The sequence below is a fragment of the Hyla sarda genome, unplaced genomic scaffold (genome assembly GCF_029499605.1).
Source record: "Hyla sarda isolate aHylSar1 unplaced genomic scaffold, aHylSar1.hap1 scaffold_768, whole genome shotgun sequence".
Lineage (NCBI taxonomy): Eukaryota > Metazoa > Chordata > Amphibia > Anura > Hylidae > Hyla > Hyla sarda.
The window spans coordinates 59337-83755 of record NW_026610791.1 but is presented as its reverse complement, the minus strand read 5'-3'; the positions used below and the strand labels follow the sequence as shown (position 1 = coordinate 83755).

Sequence of the window (24419 nt, the reverse complement as noted above, 5' to 3'; positions counted from 1 at the left end):
CAGAAGCAGCAGAAGCAGCAGCAGCACCACCTTTTGTTTTTTGGCTGCAGCAGCAGCAAGGCCCACAGGGCTGGCTAGCTGGCTAGCCAGCAAGCAGGTAGCAATGAAAGTAGGAATCTTTCTTTTTAACCCTGTAAGGGGGTGGTGCACTGTACCCGAAGATACTGCCATATCGGGTCAATGCATAGGGCGACGGAAGCAAGCTTCGAAATCGGCCCCCGTTCTCAAAAATCCATTTAATATATGGTCCCCAGATAGGGGACGTATCAGATATTAAACTGATAAGAACAGATTTTTTTTTTTTTTTTTTTACATTTTTATTGAAAAAACTCAAAAACTTAAATATATCACAAAAAATGTTTACAATACATCAAATACTGTTTTCCATAAATGTAAATTCCACATAGCTAATGCTTTTTTCTGCCCATATCTCTTTTTATCAATTAAATAGTACAAGTAAACTTCACTGTATATCATCTTCAAACATTCTTTTTCACAAATAAAATCTCTTTTGAAGACAAGGATATTACGAACTTTCCATAATACATTTTTTGTACAGTTGATAAAAATCCACAAAATTCTCTCTTTTTCTTTCGTAACTCCATCACTTTTGCCATATAAAACAACTTCATGATTTAAAACTTTTAGACCTGTTAGGAATTTCAATAAAGAACCAATTAGTCTAAAAACCTTTTGTGCAAAATAACAATTCCAGAAAAGGTGCAAAACAGTTTCATCTATATTGCAATTTTCCCGGGGACAGACACATACAGCATTTAGACCTCTTCTATATTGGAAAAATCTTACCGGAAGACACTCATGGATAATCATCCATGCTAAATCCTTGTGCTCATTAAAAAGATATGGCTCGTTTACCTTTTTCCATATTTGTACACACCTATTATAAGAAAAATTAGAGACCATACATATTTCTTCTTGCAAATTTAACTGTACTTCTATCTTGCGAGCATCCCTCAAGGTTAACAAGTCAAAGTCTTTAAGGTTATACATACGTATAATTTTTTCTAAGATGGCATAATGTTTAGGCGGAGTTAAAAGTACAGGAGAAGATAATGATAAAAACACCCATTCTCTTTTTCTAAAAATATGTCCCGCAGAGTACTTTAAAAAACAGGACCATACACTTTTCATAAAAAGTCCCCTAAAACACCAACTAAAAAACCTTAAGTATAAAAATTTTCTAATACAGGGAACCTGTTTTCCTCCATTTTTTTGTGACTTATACATAGTATCTCTTTTTAATTTTTCTGCTTTAGAACTCCATAGAAACTCAAAGAGAATCCTCTGAAGTTGCCTAGACATAAGTTCATTAGGAGGATAAATCATATTTAAATAGAGCATAATGGGTATTAGCATAGCCTTAATCACCAAAATTTTACCTTCTAAGGATAATTTCCTAAGGGACCAAAAGTCTACCTTTTTCTTTACCTTTTCTTTTACCATTAGCCAACTTTCCTCACCATTGTTATTTTTATCAAAGATGACTCCAAGGATTTTTATTTTTTCTGACTGTAATTTTAGGTTTGGTATTTGCACGTTTTCCCATTTACCTATATAAAAACAGTCACATTTAGATAAATTAAGTTTAAAAGCAGAAGCTTTACAAAAGAAATCAGTAACATCAACAACTCTTTGTAAAGAGAAGGCACTTTCACAAAAAACATTAATATCATCCATATAGCCACACACTTTAAGGGTGGCATTATTACCTCCAGGAACTGGCACTCCTTTTATTATTTTATCATTCCTTATTAAGTTTAACAGAGGTTCTATTGCACATATAAACAGTATAGGAGACAGAGGGCAGCCTTGCTTTACCCCTGATGATAAATTAATAAAATCTGTAAGGAAACCATTTATTAAAATCCTGCTAAAAGAACCTTTATATAAGAGAGCAATTTGCTTAATAAATATGTTAGGAAAACCCATGCGTTGTAAAACCATCCATAAAAAACAATGTGATACTCTATCGAACGCTTTATGAAAATCTAGAGATAGAATGGCTAGATTTTGATTCCGCTCTTGCTGATACCATATGACGTCCCTAATAGCATTTAAAGGTTCAGCTACACTCCTTCCTGGGACACCACATACCTGATCCACATGGATGACCTTGTACAAAAACGGCTTCATTCTGTTAACAAAAATTTTTGACATAATCTTATAATCAACATTAAGAAGCGTAATTGGTCTCCAATTTTCTAAGCTGTTCCTATCCCCCTTTTTGGGGATCAGAGACACTATACCACTCCTCCAAGATAAAGGTAGAACATCAGAATTAAAAGCCTCCTTAAAAATATTAAGCAAATCATCTTTAAAAATGTCCCAAAAGGTTTTATAAAACTCTACAGGAAGTCCATCAGAACCTGGTGTTTTACCTGTGGATAAACTTTTAGCAGCAATTTCTAATTCTTGGCATCTTACTTCTGTGCAAAGTGCATCTTGGTCCTCCTTACTTAAACCACAATCTAAAGTGCTTAGGAGAAAATTAGCAGCAGATATATCAATGGGTTTCTCATTAAACAGATCTTGATAAAAGGATTTAGCTTTGGATAACATTCCTACATTAGTAGTTTCATCCTCAATGTTAATCATTAACTTTTTTGTTTCCATTACCTTTTTAAAAAAGAATCTTGTACACTTTTCATCCTTCTCTTTACATTCAACTTTGGAGTTAAAAATTATTTCTTTCCCTTTGTTAGTTATAGCCTTCTGAATATCACTTTTAACACTTAAAATCAGATCGTCTACATATACACCCAGCTCTTTGAGTTGATAATAGGTTTGTAGTTTTGTGTTAAGATCTCTATACCATTTCAATTTCTCTTTTGTTTTTTTAACACCCATCTTAATAAAATACTCTTTAAATTTTACCTTGCAGAATTCCCACCATGCTAAAAGAGAATTAAAATTAGTCCTTGAGTTCTGCAATTTTTTAAAAAGATAGATAAAATTACATTTAATTTCTTCATCTTCAAGCAAAGAGATATTCAGACGCCAGACTCCTTTGGCTCTGCAAACCCCATCAAACTTACATGTAGCAGATAAAATCTTATGATCTGAAAAAAAGGTAGAAGTCAATTGCATATTCCCATAAAATGCAAATCCAGAAGCAAAAATATAATCAATCCTTGACATATAAAGGCTATTCCCCCAGGTATACCCAGGGTCATTAGGGAAAGAGGTTCTCCACAAATCTTTTAAATTAAAATCAACTATAAAATCCTTTAGTTGTTTTTCAGTCTTATCTTTCCTTTGTTCAGATCCTCCAGCCCGCTCCTCTCCTGCCATTATACAATTAAAATCACCAGCGATGATAAGCGGGGATGAACCCGGTAAATAAAACTGAATTTTCTCTAATAAATCAGATCTTTCATCCTTATCTGGAGAGGCATATACATTTAAAAGTCTCATATTCATGTCATTATAAATAATATGAACGAGCAGGGCTCTACCGGGTACAATGTCTGTGAAGGAGGTAACTTTATACTCACTGCTCTTGAACAGTATGCAAACACCAGTCACTTTCCTCTCATTATCCCCTGACCACACAGACGGGCCAAGAGTCCATTCAGATCTCAAAGATGAATAATTGATATCATAATCAATGGCACATTCCTGTAAAAATAAAATGTCTGTAGGCAAAGAAGACAAGAAAGAAAATAAAGCAGCCCTCCTCTCTGGGCTCTTCAAACTCCTCACATTGAAGGAGGAGATATTAACACTTGGTAGCTCCTGGGTCATTCATTATCCTCAGACAAAGAACCCCAATCTGTAGGTGGTGACACAAATTCCTCAATATTAACAGGGTCGGATGCTGTTATAACCTTTTGGCAGACAATCTCCACGTTCCCCTCGTCCGCACTAACTCGACCACTCCTTTTGATGTTAAGGCCCTTTTCCTCTTTCCGGTCTCTGCTTTTCCTCTTTCGCCGTTCTTCTACATCCATCTCCTCTATATCCCTTCTGGGCGGTCCAGGACCCTCAACTTCCATGAGAGGAGAACCCCTCACTTCTGTCTCAGGTCCCACGACCTTCCCCGGGGACACAATGCTTTTGGAGACATGAGCCACAGCAGGTATCACAGGAATTCCGGTAGCAGAAGACTCAGGCATCACTTTCAGGGTGTGGGTCTTAGGCACAGGCACAGCATCCATGGAGCTCTTCCTCATCGAGGGACCAGCCGACGTAGCCACAATATTGGCCCAGGAGCGTTGAGGACAATCCTTAAAAGCGTGTCCTTTCTGCTTACACACATTACACAGAATCTCATTTTGACAGTCCAAAGTGGTGTGGCCTTTTTGGCCACATCTTTTGCAAATAACCACTTCCTCTTTGCAAGATTCTTGTGTATGACCATATTCATGGCATTTCCTGCAATAATACGGCATCCCAGGGTAGAATAAATAGCCACGTTTACGCCCAATTAAAAAATTTGCAGGTGGGCGACACAGACCTCCAATTCCTCTCACATCTTCTCTGAACTTAACAGCAAACTTATGCTTTCCAGTCCAAAAGTCCATTGCATTCATTATTTTATGAGAGTATTTGACTTCCGCACAATATTGGTTTAAAAATAAGACAATGTCTCTTATATCCACGTATGGATCGTGCATAGTAACCACCAGTGGAACATCGCCATTAGAATATAGAGCAATGAAAACAAGTCCTTTCATATCCTCCTCATTGGCAAGCTCCCGAACTTTCTCAAACATATGGTCACATGCAGATGCGGAAGTCAAGGTAAGAATGAAAAGTCCTTTACCTGGGTCTTTTAGGCAAAACACATCTTCTCTCTGAATGTGCAATAAATCCAGCATAATTCTCTTGACAAAAAATTCCAAAGTCATCTTCTCCTTTTTCTCCTCATCCACTTCAATACGGAAGGTGTTCTTAATCCGAGTTTCAGTATGCGCAGCAAACCTAAGGGTCGCCATGGGGGATCGCCTTCCCGTTCTTTGTAAGTCCTCCTCCTATAGCAGCATGAGGCTTAAGACGGCTAAAAAACCGCCGATGCCTCAAGGCCGAAGGTTCGACGAACTCAGAGCCCCTTGACAAGATACAAGATCTTAGCCAAAAGGCCGAGAAGCGATAACCGTGAAAGGGGCGGGCCCAACAAGGTCCCCTTCATGGGCACTATCACTGCTTGCTGTCAGGGAGGCTGCCAGACAATTTTCCATGCACACTCTGGGCTGGGGGGCAGTCAACCACCAGTACACACAGCAGAACCTAAACCCATACCATTATTGCTAAGCAGCAAGACAGGGGCCCATTGCACTCCCACGGGGCCTTTTTAAATGCAATCCATAACCCGGATTTGCCAGGAACCCTTCTTACTCCTCCTACTTGCATGTGACACTGGGCTTAGGATCTGCATAGGAAACACACACACAAGCACACACCTACCTTTGTTGCCTGCAGATGCCTCCTTGGCTGTCCCCAAACGGTATCAAACCAACACCCACGGGAAGCTGTAAGCATAGAGGACATGCCTGCACCCCATTGGACTTACCTGTGTGGGTTAAATCCGGGTTATTTGACAACCTATGGCGGTGATGGTTCTGCTCAGGCAGAGCAGTGCTGATGCTCCTCATAAAGCTGTCGCTGCTGTGAAGGTTCTAGGTGACATCACAAATCCCTTTGGTTACATACACAACAAAGCTGGGTTGTTGTTGTTTACACTCTGCAAGGCCTGTGGAAGTGAGTGACATCATAGCACTGTAGTTCTGAGGGTTCAAGATGGATGCAACAATCTCCTGTTGCTTCTATGAAGGCCGTAATAGACGACATCACCAAACAGCTCCATAGTCACATACACAGCAAAGGAGAGATGTTGTTTACACCTAGTGATGTCAGTGGTATTGAGTGACATCACAGCACAGTGCTAAGGCTCCTGGGCCTGGACACAGCAGCGGCTGCAATATCTCAACGGAGAATACGTTTATATCTATGTGTGTGTGTGCGCATATATATATATATATATATATATATATATATATATATTCTCCGCCGAAATCACTTTTAAACCCATTTCCACCTTTTTTTCCCTTCTCTTCCTCTTACTTTTTTTTCACGTTTTTTTACGTTTTTCTCCTTTTCGCCTCTTTTCTGGGCGTATTATTCTTCTTTTTCTTCTTTTTTTTCGTCTAATGCATACCCCATCAGTGCAGCAATGCTTATTCAATACCGCCAGCAGATGGAGACACTGGGGGATAATTTTCTAAGGATTTATACTGATTTTTCCTGTCTGAATTTGTCGCACAGAAAGTTGCAGGCCAAATATGTGTGACATTTCTGCGACTTTAGCTTCTAGAGCATTTTTACAACATTATACATAGGTGCTGAATACATAAAAAGCGACTGTTCAGCGACAGACAAGTCGCATCGGCTGAAAGTAGGCCAGAATGTCAGTCCATGTTGGAGCAGGTTTAGATACAGTCTAAAGCATAGATCTCAAAGTCTGTGCACAGAATTTAGCAAGGGCCTCGCACCTTCTGATGCATCAGGTAGGTGCACAATAGCATAGCCTAACCCTCTGTACTTTGGTCTATATTGATGCGGGACATAGACAGCCAGCTGATGACCAATCCATTAGTGCAATGGATGGCTGGAAGCATTTGTCTTTGCCTTTGCAATACCACAGAAGCAATGCATGGTCAATGTACAGCAATGACACACCTGTGTGAACAGCCAGGAGACCCCCCCCCCCCCCCATGTTATGTTACATAGTTACATAGTTAGTACGGTCGAAAAAAGACATATGTCCATCACGTTCAACCAGGGAATTAAGGGGTAGGGGTGTGGCGCGATATTGGGGAAGGGATGAGATTTTATATTTCTTCATAAGCATTAATCTTATTTTGTCAATTAGGAACATTCAGCACCCACCCGCTATCAAGGCAGCTGCCTATCATGTCATGCCCTACCTGCACAGGTGTGCTGGCTACTCAAATGATCCAATTAAGGAGGCCATTTAGTCAGCAGCAGCAGAAGTCCTGTGCCTGGACGCTCCAACAGGGGCCAGACACAAGCAGAAGCAGAAGCAGCAGAAGCAGCAGCAGCACCACCTTTTGTTTTTTGGCTGCAGCAGCAGCAAGGCCCACAGGGCTGGCTAGCTGGCTAGCCAGCAAGCAGGTAGCAATGAAAGTAGGAATCTTTCTTTTTAACCCTGTAAGGGGGTGGTGCACTGTACCCGAAGATACTGCCATATCGGGTCAATGCATAGGGCGACGGAAGCAAGCTTCGAAATCGGCCCCCGTTCTCAAAAATCCATTTAATATATGGTCCCCAGATAGGGGACGTATCAGATATTAAACTGATAAGAACAGATACTACACTTGATCTTAGCCAAAAGGCCGAGAAGCGATAACCGTGAAAGGGGCGGGCCCAACAAGGTCCCCTTCATGGGCACTATCACTGCTTGCTGTCAGGGAGGCTGCCAGACAATTTTCCATGCACACTCTGGGCTGGGGGGCAGTCAACCACCAGTACACACAGCAGAACCTAAACCCATACCATTATTGCTAAGCAGCAAGACAGGGGCCCAAAATGCAATCCATAACCCGGATTTGCCAGGAACCCTTCTTACTCCTCCTACTTGCATGTGACACTGGGCTTAGGATCTGCATAGGAAACACACACACAAGCACACACCTACCTTTGTTGCCTGCAGATGCCTCCTTGGCTGTCCCCAAACGGTATCAAACCAACACCCACGGGAAGCTGTAAGCATAGAGGACATGCCTGCACCCCATTGGACTTACCTGTGTGGGTTAAATCCGGGTTATTTGACAACCTATGGCGGTGATGGTTCTGCTCAGGCAGAGCAGTGCTGATGCTCCTCATAAAGCTGTCGCTGCTGTGAAGGTTCTAGGTGACATCACAAATCCCTTTGGTTACATACACAACAAAGCTGGGTTGTTGTTGTTTACACTCTGCAAGGCCTGTGGAAGTGAGTGACATCATAGCACTGTAGTTCTGAGGGTTCAAGATGGATGCAACAATCTCCTGTTGCTTCTATGAAGGCCGTAATAGACGACATCACCAAACAGCTCCATAGTCACATACACAGCAAAGGAGAGATGTTGTTTACACCTAGTGATGTCAGTGGTATTGAGTGACATCACAGCACAGTGCTAAGGCTCCTGGGCCTGGACACAGCAGCGGCTGCAATATCTCAACGGAGAATACGTTTATATCTATGTGTGTGTGTGCGCATATATATATATATATATATATATATATATATATATATATATATATTTCTCCGCCGAAATCACTTTTAAACCCATTTCCACCTTTTTTTCCCTTCTCTTCCTCTTACTTTTTTTTCACGTTTTTTTACGTTTTTCTCCTTTTCGCCTCTTTTCTGGGCGTATTATTCTTCTTTTTCTTCTTTTTTTTCGTCTAATGCATACCCCATCAGTGCAGCAATGCTTATTCAATACCGCCAGCAGATGGAGACACTGGGGGATAATTTTCTAAGGATTTATACTGATTTTTCCTGTCTGAATTTGTCGCACAGAAAGTTGCAGGCCAAATATGTGTGACATTTCTGCGACTTTAGCTTCTAGAGCATTTTTACAACATTATACATAGGTGCTGAATACATAAAAAGCGACTGTTCAGCGACAGACAAGTCGCATCGGCTGAAAGTAGGCCAGAATGTCAGTCCATGTTGGAGCAGGTTTAGATACAGTCTAAAGCATAGATCTCAAAGTCTGTGCACAGAATTTAGCAAGGGCCTCGCACCTTCTGATGCATCAGGTAGGTGCACAATAGCATAGCCTAACCCTCTGTACTTTGGTCTATATTGATGCGGGACATAGACAGCCAGCTGATGACCAATCCATTAGTGCAATGGATGGCTGGAAGCATTTGTCTTTGCCTTTGCAATACCACAGAAGCAATGCATGGTCAATGTACAGCAATGACACACCTGTGTGAACAGCCAGGAGACCCCCCCCCCCCCCCCCCATGTTATGTTACATAGTTACATAGTTAGTACGGTCGAAAAAAGACATATGTCCATCACGTTCAACCAGGGAATTAAGGGGTAGGGGTGTGGCGCGATATTGGGGAAGGGATGAGATTTTATATTTCTTCATAAGCATTAATCTTATTTTGTCAATTAGGAACATTCAGCACCCACCCGCTATCAAGGCAGCTGCCTATCATGTCATGCCCTACCTGCACAGGTGTGCTGGCTACTCAAATGATCCAATTAAGGAGGCCATTTAGTCAGCAGCAGCAGAAGTCCTGTGCCTGGACGCTCCAACAGGGGCCAGACACAAGCAGAAGCAGAAGCAGCAGAAGCAGCAGCAGCACCACCTTTTGTTTTTTGGCTGCAGCAGCAGCAAGGCCCACAGGGCTGGCTAGCTGGCTAGCCAGCAAGCAGGTAGCAATGAAAGTAGGAATCTTTCTTTTTAACCCTGTAAGGGGGTGGTGCACTGTACCCGAAGATACTGCCATATCGGGTCAATGCATAGGGCGACGGAAGCAAGCTTCGAAATCGGCCCCCGTTCTCAAAAATCCATTTAATATATGGTCCCCAGATAGGGGACGTATCAGATATTAAACTGATAAGAACAGATACTACACTTGATCTTAGCCAAAAGGCCGAGAAGCGATAACCGTGAAAGGGGCGGGCCCAACAAGGTCCCCTTCATGGGCACTATCACTGCTTGCTGTCAGGGAGGCTGCCAGACAATTTTCCATGCACACTCTGGGCTGGGGGGCAGTCAACCACCAGTACACACAGCAGAACCTAAACCCATACCATTATTGCTAAGCAGCAAGACAGGGGCCCATTGCACTCCCACGGGGCCTTTTTAAATGCAATCCATAACCCGGATTTGCCAGGAACCCTTCTTACTCCTCCTACTTGCATGTGACACTGGGCTTAGGATCTGCATAGGAAACACACACACAAGCACACACCTACCTTTGTTGCCTGCAGATGCCTCCTTGGCTGTCCCCAAACGGTATCAAACCAACACCCACGGGAAGCTGTAAGCATAGAGGACATGCCTGCACCCCATTGGACTTACCTGTGTGGGTTAAATCCGGGTTATTTGACAACCTATGGCGGTGATGGTTCTGCTCAGGCAGAGCAGTGCTGATGCTCCTCATAAAGCTGTCGCTGCTGTGAAGGTTCTAGGTGACATCACAAATCCCTTTGGTTACATACACAACAAAGCTGGGTTGTTGTTGTTTACACTCTGCAAGGCCTGTGGAAGTGAGTGACATCATAGCACTGTAGTTCTGAGGGTTCAAGATGGATGCAACAATCTCCTGTTGCTTCTATGAAGGCCGTAATAGACGACATCACCAAACAGCTCCATAGTCACATACACAGCAAAGGAGAGATGTTGTTTACACCTAGTGATGTCAGTGGTATTGAGTGACATCACAGCACAGTGCTAAGGCTCCTGGGCCTGGACACAGCAGCGGCTGCAATATCTCAACGGAGAATACGTTTATATCTATGTGTGTGTGTGCGCATATATATATATATATATATATATATATATATATATATATATATATATCTCCGCCGAAATCACTTTTAAACCCATTTCCACCTTTTTTTCCCTTCTCTTCCTCTTACTTTTTTTTCACGTTTTTTTACGTTTTTCTCCTTTTCGCCTCTTTTCTGGGCGTATTATTCTTCTTTTTCTTCTTTTTTTTCGTCTAATGCATACCCCATCAGTGCAGCAATGCTTATTCAATACCGCCAGCAGATGGAGACACTGGGGGATAATTTTCTAAGGATTTATACTGATTTTTCCTGTCTGAATTTGTCGCACAGAAAGTTGCAGGCCAAATATGTGTGACATTTCTGCGACTTTAGCTTCTAGAGCATTTTTACAACATTATACATAGGTGCTGAATACATAAAAAGCGACTGTTCAGCGACAGACAAGTCGCATCGGCTGAAAGTAGGCCAGAATGTCAGTCCATGTTGGAGCAGGTTTAGATACAGTCTAAAGCATAGATCTCAAAGTCTGTGCACAGAATTTAGCAAGGGCCTCGCACCTTCTGATGCATCAGGTAGGTGCACAATAGCATAGCCTAACCCTCTGTACTTTGGTCTATATTGATGCGGGACATAGACAGCCAGCTGATGACCAATCCATTAGTGCAATGGATGGCTGGAAGCATTTGTCTTTGCCTTTGCAATACCACAGAAGCAATGCATGGTCAATGTACAGCAATGACACACCTGTGTGAACAGCCAGGAGACCCCCCCCCCCCCCCCCCATGTTATGTTACATAGTTACATAGTTAGTACGGTCGAAAAAAGACATATGTCCATCACGTTCAACCAGGGAATTAAGGGGTAGGGGTGTGGCGCGATATTGGGGAAGGGATGAGATTTTATATTTCTTCATAAGCATTAATCTTATTTTGTCAATTAGGAACATTCAGCACCCACCCGCTATCAAGGCAGCTGCCTATCATGTCATGCCCTACCTGCACAGGTGTGCTGGCTACTCAAATGATCCAATTAAGGAGGCCATTTAGTCAGCAGCAGCAGAAGTCCTGTGCCTGGACGCTCCAACAGGGGCCAGACACAAGCAGAAGCAGAAGCAGCAGAAGCAGCAGCAGCACCACCTTTTGTTTTTTGGCTGCAGCAGCAGCAAGGCCCACAGGGCTGGCTAGCTGGCTAGCCAGCAAGCAGGTAGCAATGAAAGTAGGAATCTTTCTTTTTAACCCTGTAAGGGGGTGGTGCACTGTACCCGAAGATACTGCCATATCGGGTCAATGCATAGGGCGACGGAAGCAAGCTTCGAAATCGGCCCCCGTTCTCAAAAATCCATTTAATATATGGTCCCCAGATAGGGGACGTATCAGATATTAAACTGATAAGAACAGATACTACACTTGATCTTAGCCAAAAGGCCGAGAAGCGATAACCGTGAAAGGGGCGGGCCCAACAAGGTCCCCTTCATGGGCACTATCACTGCTTGCTGTCAGGGAGGCTGCCAGACAATTTTCCATGCACACTCTGGGCTGGGGGGCAGTCAACCACCAGTACACACAGCAGAACCTAAACCCATACCATTATTGCTAAGCAGCAAGACAGGGGCCCATTGCACTCCCACGGGGCCTTTTTAAATGCAATCCATAACCCGGATTTGCCAGGAACCCTTCTTACTCCTCCTACTTGCATGTGACACTGGGCTTAGGATCTGCATAGGAAACACACACACAAGCACACACCTACCTTTGTTGCCTGCAGATGCCTCCTTGGCTGTCCCCAAACGGTATCAAACCAACACCCACGGGAAGCTGTAAGCATAGAGGACATGCCTGCACCCCATTGGACTTACCTGTGTGGGTTAAATCCGGGTTATTTGACAACCTATGGCGGTGATGGTTCTGCTCAGGCAGAGCAGTGCTGATGCTCCTCATAAAGCTGTCGCTGCTGTGAAGGTTCTAGGTGACATCACAAATCCCTTTGGTTACATACACAACAAAGCTGGGTTGTTGTTGTTTACACTCTGCAAGGCCTGTGGAAGTGAGTGACATCATAGCACTGTAGTTCTGAGGGTTCAAGATGGATGCAACAATCTCCTGTTGCTTCTATGAAGGCTGTAATAGACGACATCACCAAACAGCTCCATAGTCACATACACAGCAAAGGAGAGATGTTGTTTACACCTAGTGATGTCAGTGGTATTGAGTGACATCACAGCACAGTGCTAAGGCTCCTGGGCCTGGACACAGCAGCGGCTGCAATATCTCAACGGAGAATACGTTTATATCTATGTGTGTGTGTGCGCATATATATATATATATATATATATATATATATATATATATATATATTCTCCGCCGAAATCACTTTTAAACCCATTTCCACCTTTTTTTCCCTTCTCTTCCTCTTACTTTTTTTTCACGTTTTTTTACGTTTTTCTCCTTTTCGCCTCTTTTCTGGGCGTATTATTCTTCTTTTTCTTCTTTTTTTTCGTCTAATGCATACCCCATCAGTGCAGCAATGCTTATTCAATACCGCCAGCAGATGGAGACACTGGGGGATAATTTTCTAAGGATTTATACTGATTTTTCCTGTCTGAATTTGTCGCACAGAAAGTTGCAGGCCAAATATGTGTGACATTTCTGCGACTTTAGCTTCTAGAGCATTTTTACAACATTATACATAGGTGCTGAATACATAAAAAGCGACTGTTCAGCGACAGACAAGTCGCATCGGCTGAAAGTAGGCCAGAATGTCAGTCCATGTTGGAGCAGGTTTAGATACAGTCTAAAGCATAGATCTCAAAGTCTGTGCACAGAATTTAGCAAGGGCCTCGCACCTTCTGATGCATCAGGTAGGTGCACAATAGCATAGCCTAACCCTCTGTACTTTGGTCTATATTGATGCGGGACATAGACAGCCAGCTGATGACCAATCCATTAGTGCAATGGATGGCTGGAAGCATTTGTCTTTGCCTTTGCAATACCACAGAAGCAATGCATGGTCAATGTACAGCAATGACACACCTGTGTGAACAGCCAGGAGACCCCCCCCCCCCCCCCCCCCATGTTATGTTACATAGTTACATAGTTAGTACGGTCGAAAAAAGACATATGTCCATCACGTTCAACCAGGGAATTAAGGGGTAGGGGTGTGGCGCGATATTGGGGAAGGGATGAGATTTTATATTTCTTCATAAGCATTAATCTTATTTTGTCAATTAGGAACATTCAGCACCCACCCGCTATCAAGGCAGCTGCCTATCATGTCATGCCCTACCTGCACAGGTGTGCTGGCTACTCAAATGATCCAATTAAGGAGGCCATTTAGTCAGCAGCAGCAGAAGTCCTGTGCCTGGACGCTCCAACAGGGGCCAGACACAAGCAGAAGCAGAAGCAGCAGAAGCAGCAGCAGCACCACCTTTTGTTTTTTGGCTGCAGCAGCAGCAAGGCCCACAGGGCTGGCTAGCTGGCTAGCCAGCAAGCAGGTAGCAATGAAAGTAGGAATCTTTCTTTTTAACCCTGTAAGGGGGTGGTGCACTGTACCCGAAGATACTGCCATATCGGGTCAATGCATAGGGCGACGGAAGCAAGCTTCGAAATCGGCCCCCGTTCTCAAAAATCCATTTAATATATGGTCCCCAGATAGGGGACGTATCAGATATTAAACTGATAAGAACAGATACTACACTTGATCTTAGCCAAAAGGCCGAGAAGCGATAACCGTGAAAGGGGCGGGCCCAACAAGGTCCCCTTCATGGGCACTATCACTGCTTGCTGTCAGGGAGGCTGCCAGACAATTTTCCATGCACACTCTGGGCTGGGGGGCAGTCAACCACCAGTACACACAGCAGAACCTAAACCCATACCATTATTGCTAAGCAGCAAGACAGGGGCCCATTGCACTCCCACGGGGCCTTTTTAAATGCAATCCATAACCCGGATTTGCCAGGAACCCTTCTTACTCCTCCTACTTGCATGTGACACTGGGCTTAGGATCTGCATAGGAAACACACACACAAGCACACACCTACCTTTGTTGCCTGCAGATGCCTCCTTGGCTGTCCCCAAACGGTATCAAACCAACACCCACGGGAAGCTGTAAGCATAGAGGACATGCCTGCACCCCATTGGACTTACCTGTGTGGGTTAAATCCGGGTTATTTGACAACCTATGGCGGTGATGGTTCTGCTCAGGCAGAGCAGTGCTGATGCTCCTCATAAAGCTGTCGCTGCTGTGAAGGTTCTAGGTGACATCACAAATCCCTTTGGTTACATACACAACAAAGCTGGGTTGTTGTTGTTTACACTCTGCAAGGCCTGTGGAAGTGAGTGACATCATAGCACTGTAGTTCTGAGGGTTCAAGATGGATGCAACAATCTCCTGTTGCTTCTATGAAGGCCGTAATAGACGACATCACCAAACAGCTCCATAGTCACATACACAGCAAAGGAGAGATGTTGTTTACACCTAGTGATGTCAGTGGTATTGAGTGACATCACAGCACAGTGCTAAGGCTCCTGGGCCTGGACACAGCAGCGGCTGCAATATCTCAACGGAGAATACGTTTATATCTATGTGTGTGTGTGCGCATATATATATATATATATATATATATATATATATATATATATATATATTCTCCGCCGAAATCACTTTTAAACCCATTTCCACCTTTTTTTCCCTTCTCTTCCTCTTACTTTTTTTTCACGTTTTTTTACGTTTTTCTCCTTTTCGCCTCTTTTCTGGGCGTATTATTCTTCTTTTTCTTCTTTTTTTTCGTCTAATGCATACCCCATCAGTGCAGCAATGCTTATTCAATACCGCCAGCAGATGGAGACACTGGGGGATAATTTTCTAAGGATTTATACTGATTTTTCCTGTCTGAATTTGTCGCACAGAAAGTTGCAGGCCAAATATGTGTGACATTTCTGCGACTTTAGCTTCTAGAGCATTTTTACAACATTATACATAGGTGCTGAATACATAAAAAGCGACTGTTCAGCGACAGACAAGTCGCATCGGCTGAAAGTAGGCCAGAATGTCAGTCCATGTTGGAGCAGGTTTAGATACAGTCTAAAGCATAGATCTCAAAGTCTGTGCACAGAATTTAGCAAGGGCCTCGCACCTTCTGATGCATCAGGTAGGTGCACAATAGCATAGCCTAACCCTCTGTACTTTGGTCTATATTGATGCGGGACATAGACAGCCAGCTGATGACCAATCCATTAGTGCAATGGATGGCTGGAAGCATTTGTCTTTGCCTTTGCAATACCACAGAAGCAATGCATGGTCAATGTACAGCAATGACACACCTGTGTGAACAGCCAGGAGACCCCCCCCCCCCCCCCCCCATGTTATGTTACATAGTTACATAGTTAGTACGGTCGAAAAAAGACATATGTCCATCACGTTCAACCAGGGAATTAAGGGGTAGGGGTGTGGCGCGATATTGGGGAAGGGATGAGATTTTATATTTCTTCATAAGCATTAATCTTATTTTGTCAATTAGGAACATTCAGCACCCACCCGCTATCAAGGCAGCTGCCTATCATGTCATGCCCTACCTGCACAGGTGTGCTGGCTACTCAAATGATCCAATTAAGGAGGCCATTTAGTCAGCAGCAGCAGAAGTCCTGTGCCTGGACGCTCCAACAGGGGCCAGACACAAGCAGAAGCAGAAGCAGCAGAAGCAGCAGCAGCACCACCTTTTGTTTTTTGGCTGCAGCAGCAGCAAGGCCCACAGGGCTGGCTAGCTGGCTAGCCAGCAAGCAGGTAGCAATGAAAGTAGGAATCTTTCTTTTTAACCCTGTAAGGGGGTGGTGCACTGTACCCGAAGATACTGCCATATCGGGTCAATGCATAGGGCGACGGAAGCAAGCTTCGAAATCGGCCCCCGTTCTCAAAAATCCATTTAATATATGGTCCCCAGATAGGGGACGTATCAGATATTAAACTGATAAGAACAGATACTACACTTGATCTTAGCCAAAAGGCCGAGAAGCGATAACCGTGAAAGGGGCGGGCCCAACAAGGTCCCCTTCATGGGCACTATCACTGCTTGCTGTCAGGGAGGCTGCCAGACAATTTTCCATGCACACTCTGGGCTGGGGGGCAGTCAACCACCAGTACACACAGCAGAACCTAAACCCATACCATTATTGCTAAGCAGCAAGACAGGGGCCCATTGCACTCCCACGGGGCCTTTTTAAATGCAATCCATAACCCGGATTTGCCAGGAACCCTTCTTACTCCTCCTACTTGCATGTGACACTGGGCTTAGGATCTGCATAGGAAACACACACACAAGCACACACCTACCTTTGTTGCCTGCAGATGCCTCCTTGGCTGTCCCCAAACGGTATCAAACCAACACCCACGGGAAGCTGTAAGCATAGAGGACATGCCTGCACCCCATTGGACTTACCTGTGTGGGTTAAATCCGGGTTATTTGACAACCTATGGCGGTGATGGTTCTGCTCAGGCAGAGCAGTGCTGATGCTCCTCATAAAGCTGTCGCTGCTGTGAAGGTTCTAGGTGACATCACAAATCCCTTTGGTTACATACACAACAAAGCTGGGTTGTTGTTGTTTACACTCTGCAAGGCCTGTGGAAGTGAGTGACATCATAGCACTGTAGTTCTGAGGGTTCAAGATGGATGCAACAATCTCCTGTTGCTTCTATGAAGGCCGTAATAGACGACATCACCAAACAGCTCCATAGTCACATACACAGCAAAGGAGAGATGTTGTTTACACCTAGTGATGTCAGTGGTATTGAGTGACATCACAGCACAGTGCTAAGGCTCCTGGGCCTGGACACAGCAGCGGCTGCAATATCTCAACGGAGAATACGTTTATATCTATGTGTGTGTGTGCGCATATATATATATATATATATATATATATATATATATATATATATATTTCTCCGCCGAAATCACTTTTAAACCCATTTCCACCTTTTTTTCCCTTCTCTTCCTCTTACTTTTTTTTCACGTTTTTTTACGTTTTTCTCCTTTTCGCCTCTTTTCTTGGCGTATTATTCTTCTTTTTCTTCTTTTTTTTCGTCTAATGCATACCCCATCAGTGCAGCAATGCTTATTCAATACCGCCAGCAGATGGAGACACTGGGGGATAATTTTCTAAGGATTTATACTGATTTTTCCTGTCTGAATTTGTCGCACAGAAAGTTGCAGGCCAAATATGTGTGACATTTCTGCGACTTTAGCTTCTAGAGCATTTTTACAACATTATACATAGGTGCTGAATACATAAAAAGCGACTGTTCAGCGACAGACAAGTCGCATCGGCTGAAAGTAGGCCAGAATGTCAGTCCATGTTGGAGCAGGTTTAGATACAGTCTAAAGCATAGATCTCAAAGTCTGTGCACAGAATTTAGCAAGGGCCTCGCACCTTCTGATGCATCAGGTAGGTGCACAATAGCATAGCCTAACCCTCTGTACTTTGGTCTATATTGATGCGGGACATAGACAGCCAGCTGATGACCAATCCATTAGTGCAATGGATGGCTGGAAGCATTTGTCTTTGCCTTTGCAATACCACAGAAGCAATGCATGGTCAATGTACAGCAATGACACACCTGTGTGAACAGCCAGGAGACCCCCCCCCCCCCCCCCCCATGTTATGTTACATAGTTACATAGTTAGTACGGTCGAAAAAAGACATATGTCCATCACGTTCAACCAGGGAATTAAGGGGTAGGGGTGTGGCGCGATATTGGGGAAGGGATGAGATTTTATATTTCTTCATAAGCATTAATCTTATTTTGTCAATTAGGAACATTCAGCACCCACCCGCTATCAAGGCAGCTGCCTATCATGTCATGCCCTACCTGCACAGGTGTGCTGGCTACTCAAATGATCCAATTAAGGAGGCCATTTAGTCAGCAGCAGCAGAAGTCCTGTGCCTGGACGCTCCAACAGGGGCCAGACACAAGCAGAAGCAGAAGCAGCAGAAGCAGCAGCAGCACCACCTTTTGTTTTTTGGCTGCAGCAGCAGCAAGGCCCACAGGGCTGGCTAGCTGGCTAGCCAGCAAGCAGGTAGCAATGAAAGTAGGAATCTTTCTTTTTAACCCTGTAAGGGGGTGGTGCACTGTACCCGAAGATACTGCCATATCGGGTCAATGCATAGGGCGACGGAAGCAAGCTTCGAAATCGGCCCCCGTTCTCAAAAATCCATTTAATATATGGTCCCCAGATAGGGGACGTATCAGATATTAAACTGATAAGAACAGATACTACACTTGATCTTAGCCAAAAGGCCGAGAAGCGATAACCGTGAAAGGGGCGGGCCCAACAAGGTCCCCTTCATGGGCACTATCACTGCTTGCTGTCAGGGAGGCTGCCAGACAATTTTCCATGCACACTCTGGGCTGGGGGGCAGTCAACCACCAGTACACACAGCAGAACCTAAACCCATACCATTATTGCTAAGCAGCAAGACAGGGGCCCATTGCACTCCCACGGGGCCTTTTTAAATGCAATCCATAACCCGGATTTGCCAGGAACCCTTCTTACTCCTCCTACTTGCATGTGACACTGGGCTTAGGATCTGCATAGGAAACACACACACAAGCACACACCTACCTTTGTTGCCTGCAGATGCCTCCTTGGCTGTCCCCAAACGGTATCAAACCAACACCCACGGGAAGCTGTAAGCATAGAGGACATGCCTGCACCCCATTGGACTTACCTGTGTGGGTTAAATCCGGGTTATTTGACAACCTATGGCGGTGATGGTTCTGCTCAGGCAGAGCAGTGCTGATGCTCCTCATAAAGCTGTCGCTGCTGTGAAGGTTCTAGGTGACATCACAAATCCCTTTGGTTACATACACAACAAAGCTGGGTTGTTGTTGTTTACACTCTGCAAGGCCTGTGGAAGTGAGTGACATCATAGCACTGTAGTTCTGAGGGTTCAAGATGGATGCAACAATCTCCTGTTGCTTCTATGAAGGCCGTAATAGACGACATCACCAAACAGCTCCATAGTCACATACACAGCAAAGGAGAGATGTTGTTTACACCTAGTGATGTCAGTGGTATTGAGTGACATCACAGCACAGTGCTAAGGCTCCTGGGCCTGGACACAGCAGCGGCTGCAATATCTCAACGGAGAATACGTTTATATCTATGTGTGTGTGTGCGCATATATATATATATATATATATATATATATATATATATATATATATATATTTCTCCGCCGAAATCACTTTTAAACCCATTTCCACCTTTTTTTCCCTTCTCTTCCTCTTACTTTTTTTTCACGTTTTTTTACGTTTTTCTCCTTTTCGCCTCTTTTCTTGGCGTATTATTCTTCTTTTTCTTCTTTTTTTTCGTCTAATGCATACCCCATCAGTGCAGCAATGCTTATTCAATACCGCCAGCAGATGGAGACACTGGGGGATAATTTTCTAAGGATTTATACTGATTTTTCCTGTCTGAATTTGTCGCACAGAAAGTTGCAGGCCAAATATGTGTGACATTTCTGCGACTTTAGCTTCTAGAGCATTTTTACAACATTATACATAGGTGCTGAATACATAAAAAGCGACTGTTCAGCGACAGACAAGTCGCATCGGCTGAAAGTAGGCCAGAATGTCAGTCCATGTTGGAGCAGGTTTAGATACAGTCTAAAGCATAGATCTCAAAGTCTGTGCACAGAATTTAGCAAGGGCCTCGCACCTTCTGATGCATCAGGTAGGTGCACAATAGCATAGCCTAACCCTCTGTACTTTGGTCTATATTGATGCGGGACATAGACAGCCAGCTGATGACCAATCCATTAGTGCAATGGATGGCTGGAAGCATTTGTCTTTGCCTTTGCAATACCACAGAAGCAATGCATGGTCAATGTACAGCAATGACACACCTGTGTGAACAGCCAGGAGACCCCCCCCCCCCCCCCCCCCATGTTATGTTACATAGTTACATAGTTAGTACGGTCGAAAAAAGACATATGTCCATCACGTTCAACCAGGGAATTAAGGGGTAGGGGTGTGGCGCGATATTGGGGAAGGGATGAGATTTTATATTTCTTCATAAGCATTAATCTTATTTTGTCAATTAGGAACATTCAGCACCCACCCGCTATCAAGGCAGCTGCCTATCATGTCATGCCCTACCTGCACAGGTGTGCTGGCTACTCAAATGATCCAATTAAGGAGGCCATTTAGTCAGCAGCAGCAGAAGTCCTGTGCCTGGACGCTCCAACAGGGGCCAGACACAAGCAGAAGCAGAAGCAGCAGAAGCAGCAGCAGCACCACCTTTTGTTTTTTGGCTGCAGCAGCAGCAAGGCCCACAGGGCTGGCTAGCTGGCTAGCCAGCAAGCAGGTAGCAATGAAAGTAGGAATCTTTCTTTTTAACCCTGTAAGGGGGTGGTGCACTGTACCCGAAGATACTGCCATATCGGGTCAATGCATAGGGCGACGGAAGCAAGCTTCGAAATCGGCCCCCGTTCTCAAAAATCCATTTAACATATGGTCCCCAGATAGGGGACGTATCAGATATTAAACTGATAAGAACAGATTTTTTTTATCTAAAGCCGAGGAACGTGCTTTCGATTCACCCAAAGTGCAAGAAAAAGTGCAAACGTGTTACACTAAAAAAACGTGCACAAAGGATGCGGTCTATCGCAAGCCCTTCTCCGATAGGAGAGAGGCCCCCCAACAAACCTTACCCTTCGCCTCCGGACCAAAAGGTACCTGCGAGGTTCCAGGTTCGATGTCCCTTTTCGCCGAAGCTACTAGGGGACCACAAATGCTCCCGGCATCCCCCTTGGCGTTAGCCAAGGTATCTGCCCGCAGAGCCGATTACGGTAGGTACCCTGCCAAAGCAGGAGTACCCGGGGTGTTTGCAGGGAGGTGCGGAACCTAATGGCCACACACACCTCCCCTAGACCGCCAGGAGGGACACCCAGAAGGGCTACCGCATCCTGACCAATCCTGTGAACACACAACACGCAAAAAGTGACACAGTGAGACAAAAAAGAAATAAATAAGTGAATGTGTGCAGATATACTGCCCGGACATCCGGCCGGATCTATAAAAATTTCTCTGATCCTAGCCAGAAGGCCGGGAATCAAGAGGTGAGTGCCACAAGGTGAAGAGATTATGGTGCCCGTGCTTCAACTCAGTGAGTCTATCCTCCCAGTGAGTTTCGGCACCTCGGGGTCACCACTCCCCGAGGCACAAAAGTACCTCGGCTCTAGACCCTCTCAGCCTCATGGCGAGACCCGGAGGGAACAGGTCACATCGGGGCAGCCGTCGAGCTGATTCCTCAGAACCAGCCCCGGAAAGCCCTGGTACACCTGCATCCTCCATGCAGCACCCATCCCCACCAGCCCCATACCGGCGTTACTATCCACCGGCATGAAAAACTGATAAGAACAGATACTACACTTGATCTTAGCCAAAAGGCCGAGAAGCGATAACCGTGAAAGGGGCGGGCCCAACAAGGTCCCCTTCATGGGCACTATCACTGCTTGCTGTCAGGGAGGCTGCCAGACAATTTTCCATGCACACTCTGGGCTGGGGGGCAGTCAACCACCAGTACACACAGCAGAACCTAAACCCATACCATTATTGCTAAGCAGCAAGACAGGGGCCCATTGCACTCCCACGGGGCCTTTTTAAATGCAATCCATAACCCGGATTTGCCAGGAACCCTTCTTACTCCTCCTACTTGCATGTGACACTGGGCTTAGGATCTGCATAGGAAACACACACACAAGCACACACCTACCTTTGTTGCCTGCAGATGCCTCCTTGGCTGTCCCCAAACGGTATCAAACCAACACCCACGGGAAGCTGTAAGCATAGAGGACATGCCTGCACCCCATTGGACTTACCTGTGTGGGTTAAATCCGGGTTATTTGACAACCTATGGCGGTGATGGTTCTGCTCAGGCAGAGCAGTGCTGATGCTCCTCATAAAGCTGTCGCTGCTGTGAAGGTTCTAGGTGACATCACAAATCCCTTTGGTTACATACACAACAAAGCTGGGTTGTTGTTGTTTACACTCTGCAAGGCCTGTGGAAGTGAGTGACATCATAGCACTGTAGTTCTGAGGGTTCAAGATGGATGCAACAATCTCCTGTTGCTTCTATGAAGGCCGTAATAGACGACATCACCAAACAGCTCCATAGTCACATACACAGCAAAGGAGAGATGTTGTTTACACCTAGTGATGTCAGTGGTATTGAGTGACATCACAGCACAGTGCTAAGGCTCCTGGGCCTGGACACAGCAGCGGCTGCAATATCTCAATGGAGAATACGTTTATATCTATGTGTGTGTGTGCGCATATATATATATATATATATATATATATATATATATATATATATTTCTCCGCCGAAATCACTTTTAAACCCATTTCCACCTTTTTTTCCCTTCTCTTCCTCTTACTTTTTTTTCACGTTTTTTTACGTTTTTCTCCTTTTCGCCTCTTTTCTGGGCGTATTATTCTTCTTTTTCTTCTTTTTTTTCGTCTAATGCATACCCCATCAGTGCAGCAATGCTTATTCAATACCGCCAGCAGATGGAGACACTGGGGGATAATTTTCTAAGGATTTATACTGATTTTTCCTGTCTGAATTTGTCGCACAGAAAGTTGCAGGCCAAATATGTGTGACATTTCTGCGACTTTAGCTTCTAGAGCATTTTTACAACATTATACATAGGTGCTGAATACATAAAAAGCGACTGTTCAGCGACAGACAAGTCGCATCGGCTGAAAGTAGGCCAGAATGTCAGTCCATGTTGGAGCAGGTTTAGATACAGTCTAAACCATAGATCTCAAAGTCTGTGCACAGAATTTAGCAAGGGCCTCGCACCTTCTGATGCATCAGGTAGGTGCACAATAGCATAGCCTAACCCTCTGTACTTTGGTCTATATTGATGCGGGACATAGACAGCCAGCTGATGACCAATCCATTAGTGCAATGGATGGCTGGAAGCATTTGTCTTTGCCTTTGCAATACCACAGAAGCAATGCATGGTCAATGTACAGCAATGACACACCTGTGTGAACAGCCAGGAGACCCCCCCCCCCCCATGTTATGTTACATAGTTACATAGTTAGTACGGTCGAAAAAAGACATATGTCCATCACGTTCAACCAGGGAATTAAGGGGTAGGGGTGTGGCGCGATATTGGGGAAGGGATGAGATTTTATATTTCTTCATAAGCATTAATCTTATTTTGTCAATTAGGAACATTCAGCACCCACCCGCTATCAAGGCAGCTGCCTATCATGTCATGCCCTACCTGCACAGGTGTGCTGGCTACTCAAATGATCCAATTAAGGAGGCCATTTAGTCAGCAGCAGCAGAAGTCCTGTGCCTGGACGCTCCAACAGGGGCCAGACACAAGCAGAAGCAGAAGCAGCAGAAGCAGCAGCAGCACCACCTTTTGTTTTTTGGCTGCAGCAGCAGCAGCAAGGCCCACAGGGCTGGCTAGCTGGCTAGCCAGCAAGCAGGTAGCAATGAAAGTAGGAATCTTTCTTTTTAACCCTGTAAGGGGGTGGTGCACTGTACCCGAAGATACTGCCATATCGGGTCAATGCATAGGGCGACGGAAGCAAGCTTCGAAATCGGCCCCCGTTCTCAAAAATCCATTTAATATATGGTCCCCAGATAGGGGACGTATCAGATATTAAACTGATAAGAACAGATACTACACTTGATCTTAGCCAAAAGGCCGAGAAGCGATAACCGTGAAAGGGGCGGGCCCAACAAGGTCCCCTTCATGGGCACTATCACTGCTTGCTGTCAGGGAGGCTGCCAGACAATTTTCCATGCACACTCTGGGCTGGGGGGCAGTCAACCACCAGTACACACAGCAGAACCTAAACCCATACCATTATTGCTAAGCAGCAAGACAGGGGCCCATTG

The 24419-nt window shown here is 44.7% G+C and overlaps 9 non-coding genes and 1 pseudogene across 9 annotated transcripts; all 10 read right to left on the bottom strand.

Annotated features, from left to right (window-relative positions):
• Positions 1 to 139: 139 nt before the first annotated feature.
• LOC130345931 (U2 spliceosomal RNA) lies at positions 140 to 333 on the bottom strand. Its single transcript, XR_008884328.1, has one exon. It is a non-coding gene; the product is annotated as a U2 spliceosomal RNA (small nuclear RNA).
• Positions 334 to 7197: 6864 nt separating this feature from the next.
• On the bottom strand, positions 7198 to 7388 carry LOC130345962 (U2 spliceosomal RNA). Its single transcript, XR_008884357.1, has one exon. It is a non-coding gene; the product is annotated as a U2 spliceosomal RNA (small nuclear RNA).
• A 2072-nt stretch (positions 7389 to 9460) lies between these two features.
• On the bottom strand, positions 9461 to 9651 carry LOC130345961 (U2 spliceosomal RNA). Its single transcript, XR_008884356.1, has one exon. It is a non-coding gene; the product is annotated as a U2 spliceosomal RNA (small nuclear RNA).
• Positions 9652 to 11746: 2095 nt separating this feature from the next.
• LOC130345960 (U2 spliceosomal RNA) lies at positions 11747 to 11937 on the bottom strand. The gene has a single exon (XR_008884355.1). It is a non-coding gene; the product is annotated as a U2 spliceosomal RNA (small nuclear RNA).
• A 2096-nt stretch (positions 11938 to 14033) lies between these two features.
• On the bottom strand, positions 14034 to 14224 carry LOC130345958 (U2 spliceosomal RNA). Its single transcript, XR_008884353.1, has one exon. It is a non-coding gene; the product is annotated as a U2 spliceosomal RNA (small nuclear RNA).
• Positions 14225 to 16321: 2097 nt separating this feature from the next.
• On the bottom strand, positions 16322 to 16512 carry LOC130345957 (U2 spliceosomal RNA). Its single transcript, XR_008884351.1, has one exon. It is a non-coding gene; the product is annotated as a U2 spliceosomal RNA (small nuclear RNA).
• A 2096-nt stretch (positions 16513 to 18608) lies between these two features.
• On the bottom strand, positions 18609 to 18799 carry LOC130345956 (U2 spliceosomal RNA). The gene has a single exon (XR_008884350.1). It is a non-coding gene; the product is annotated as a U2 spliceosomal RNA (small nuclear RNA).
• Positions 18800 to 20900: 2101 nt separating this feature from the next.
• On the bottom strand, positions 20901 to 21081 carry LOC130345929 (U2 spliceosomal RNA; annotated as a pseudogene).
• A 686-nt stretch (positions 21082 to 21767) lies between these two features.
• On the bottom strand, positions 21768 to 21955 carry LOC130345937 (U2 spliceosomal RNA). The gene has a single exon (XR_008884332.1). It is a non-coding gene; the product is annotated as a U2 spliceosomal RNA (small nuclear RNA).
• A 2091-nt stretch (positions 21956 to 24046) lies between these two features.
• Positions 24047 to 24237, bottom strand: LOC130345955 (U2 spliceosomal RNA). The gene has a single exon (XR_008884349.1). It is a non-coding gene; the product is annotated as a U2 spliceosomal RNA (small nuclear RNA).
• Positions 24238 to 24419: the final 182 nt, after the last annotated feature.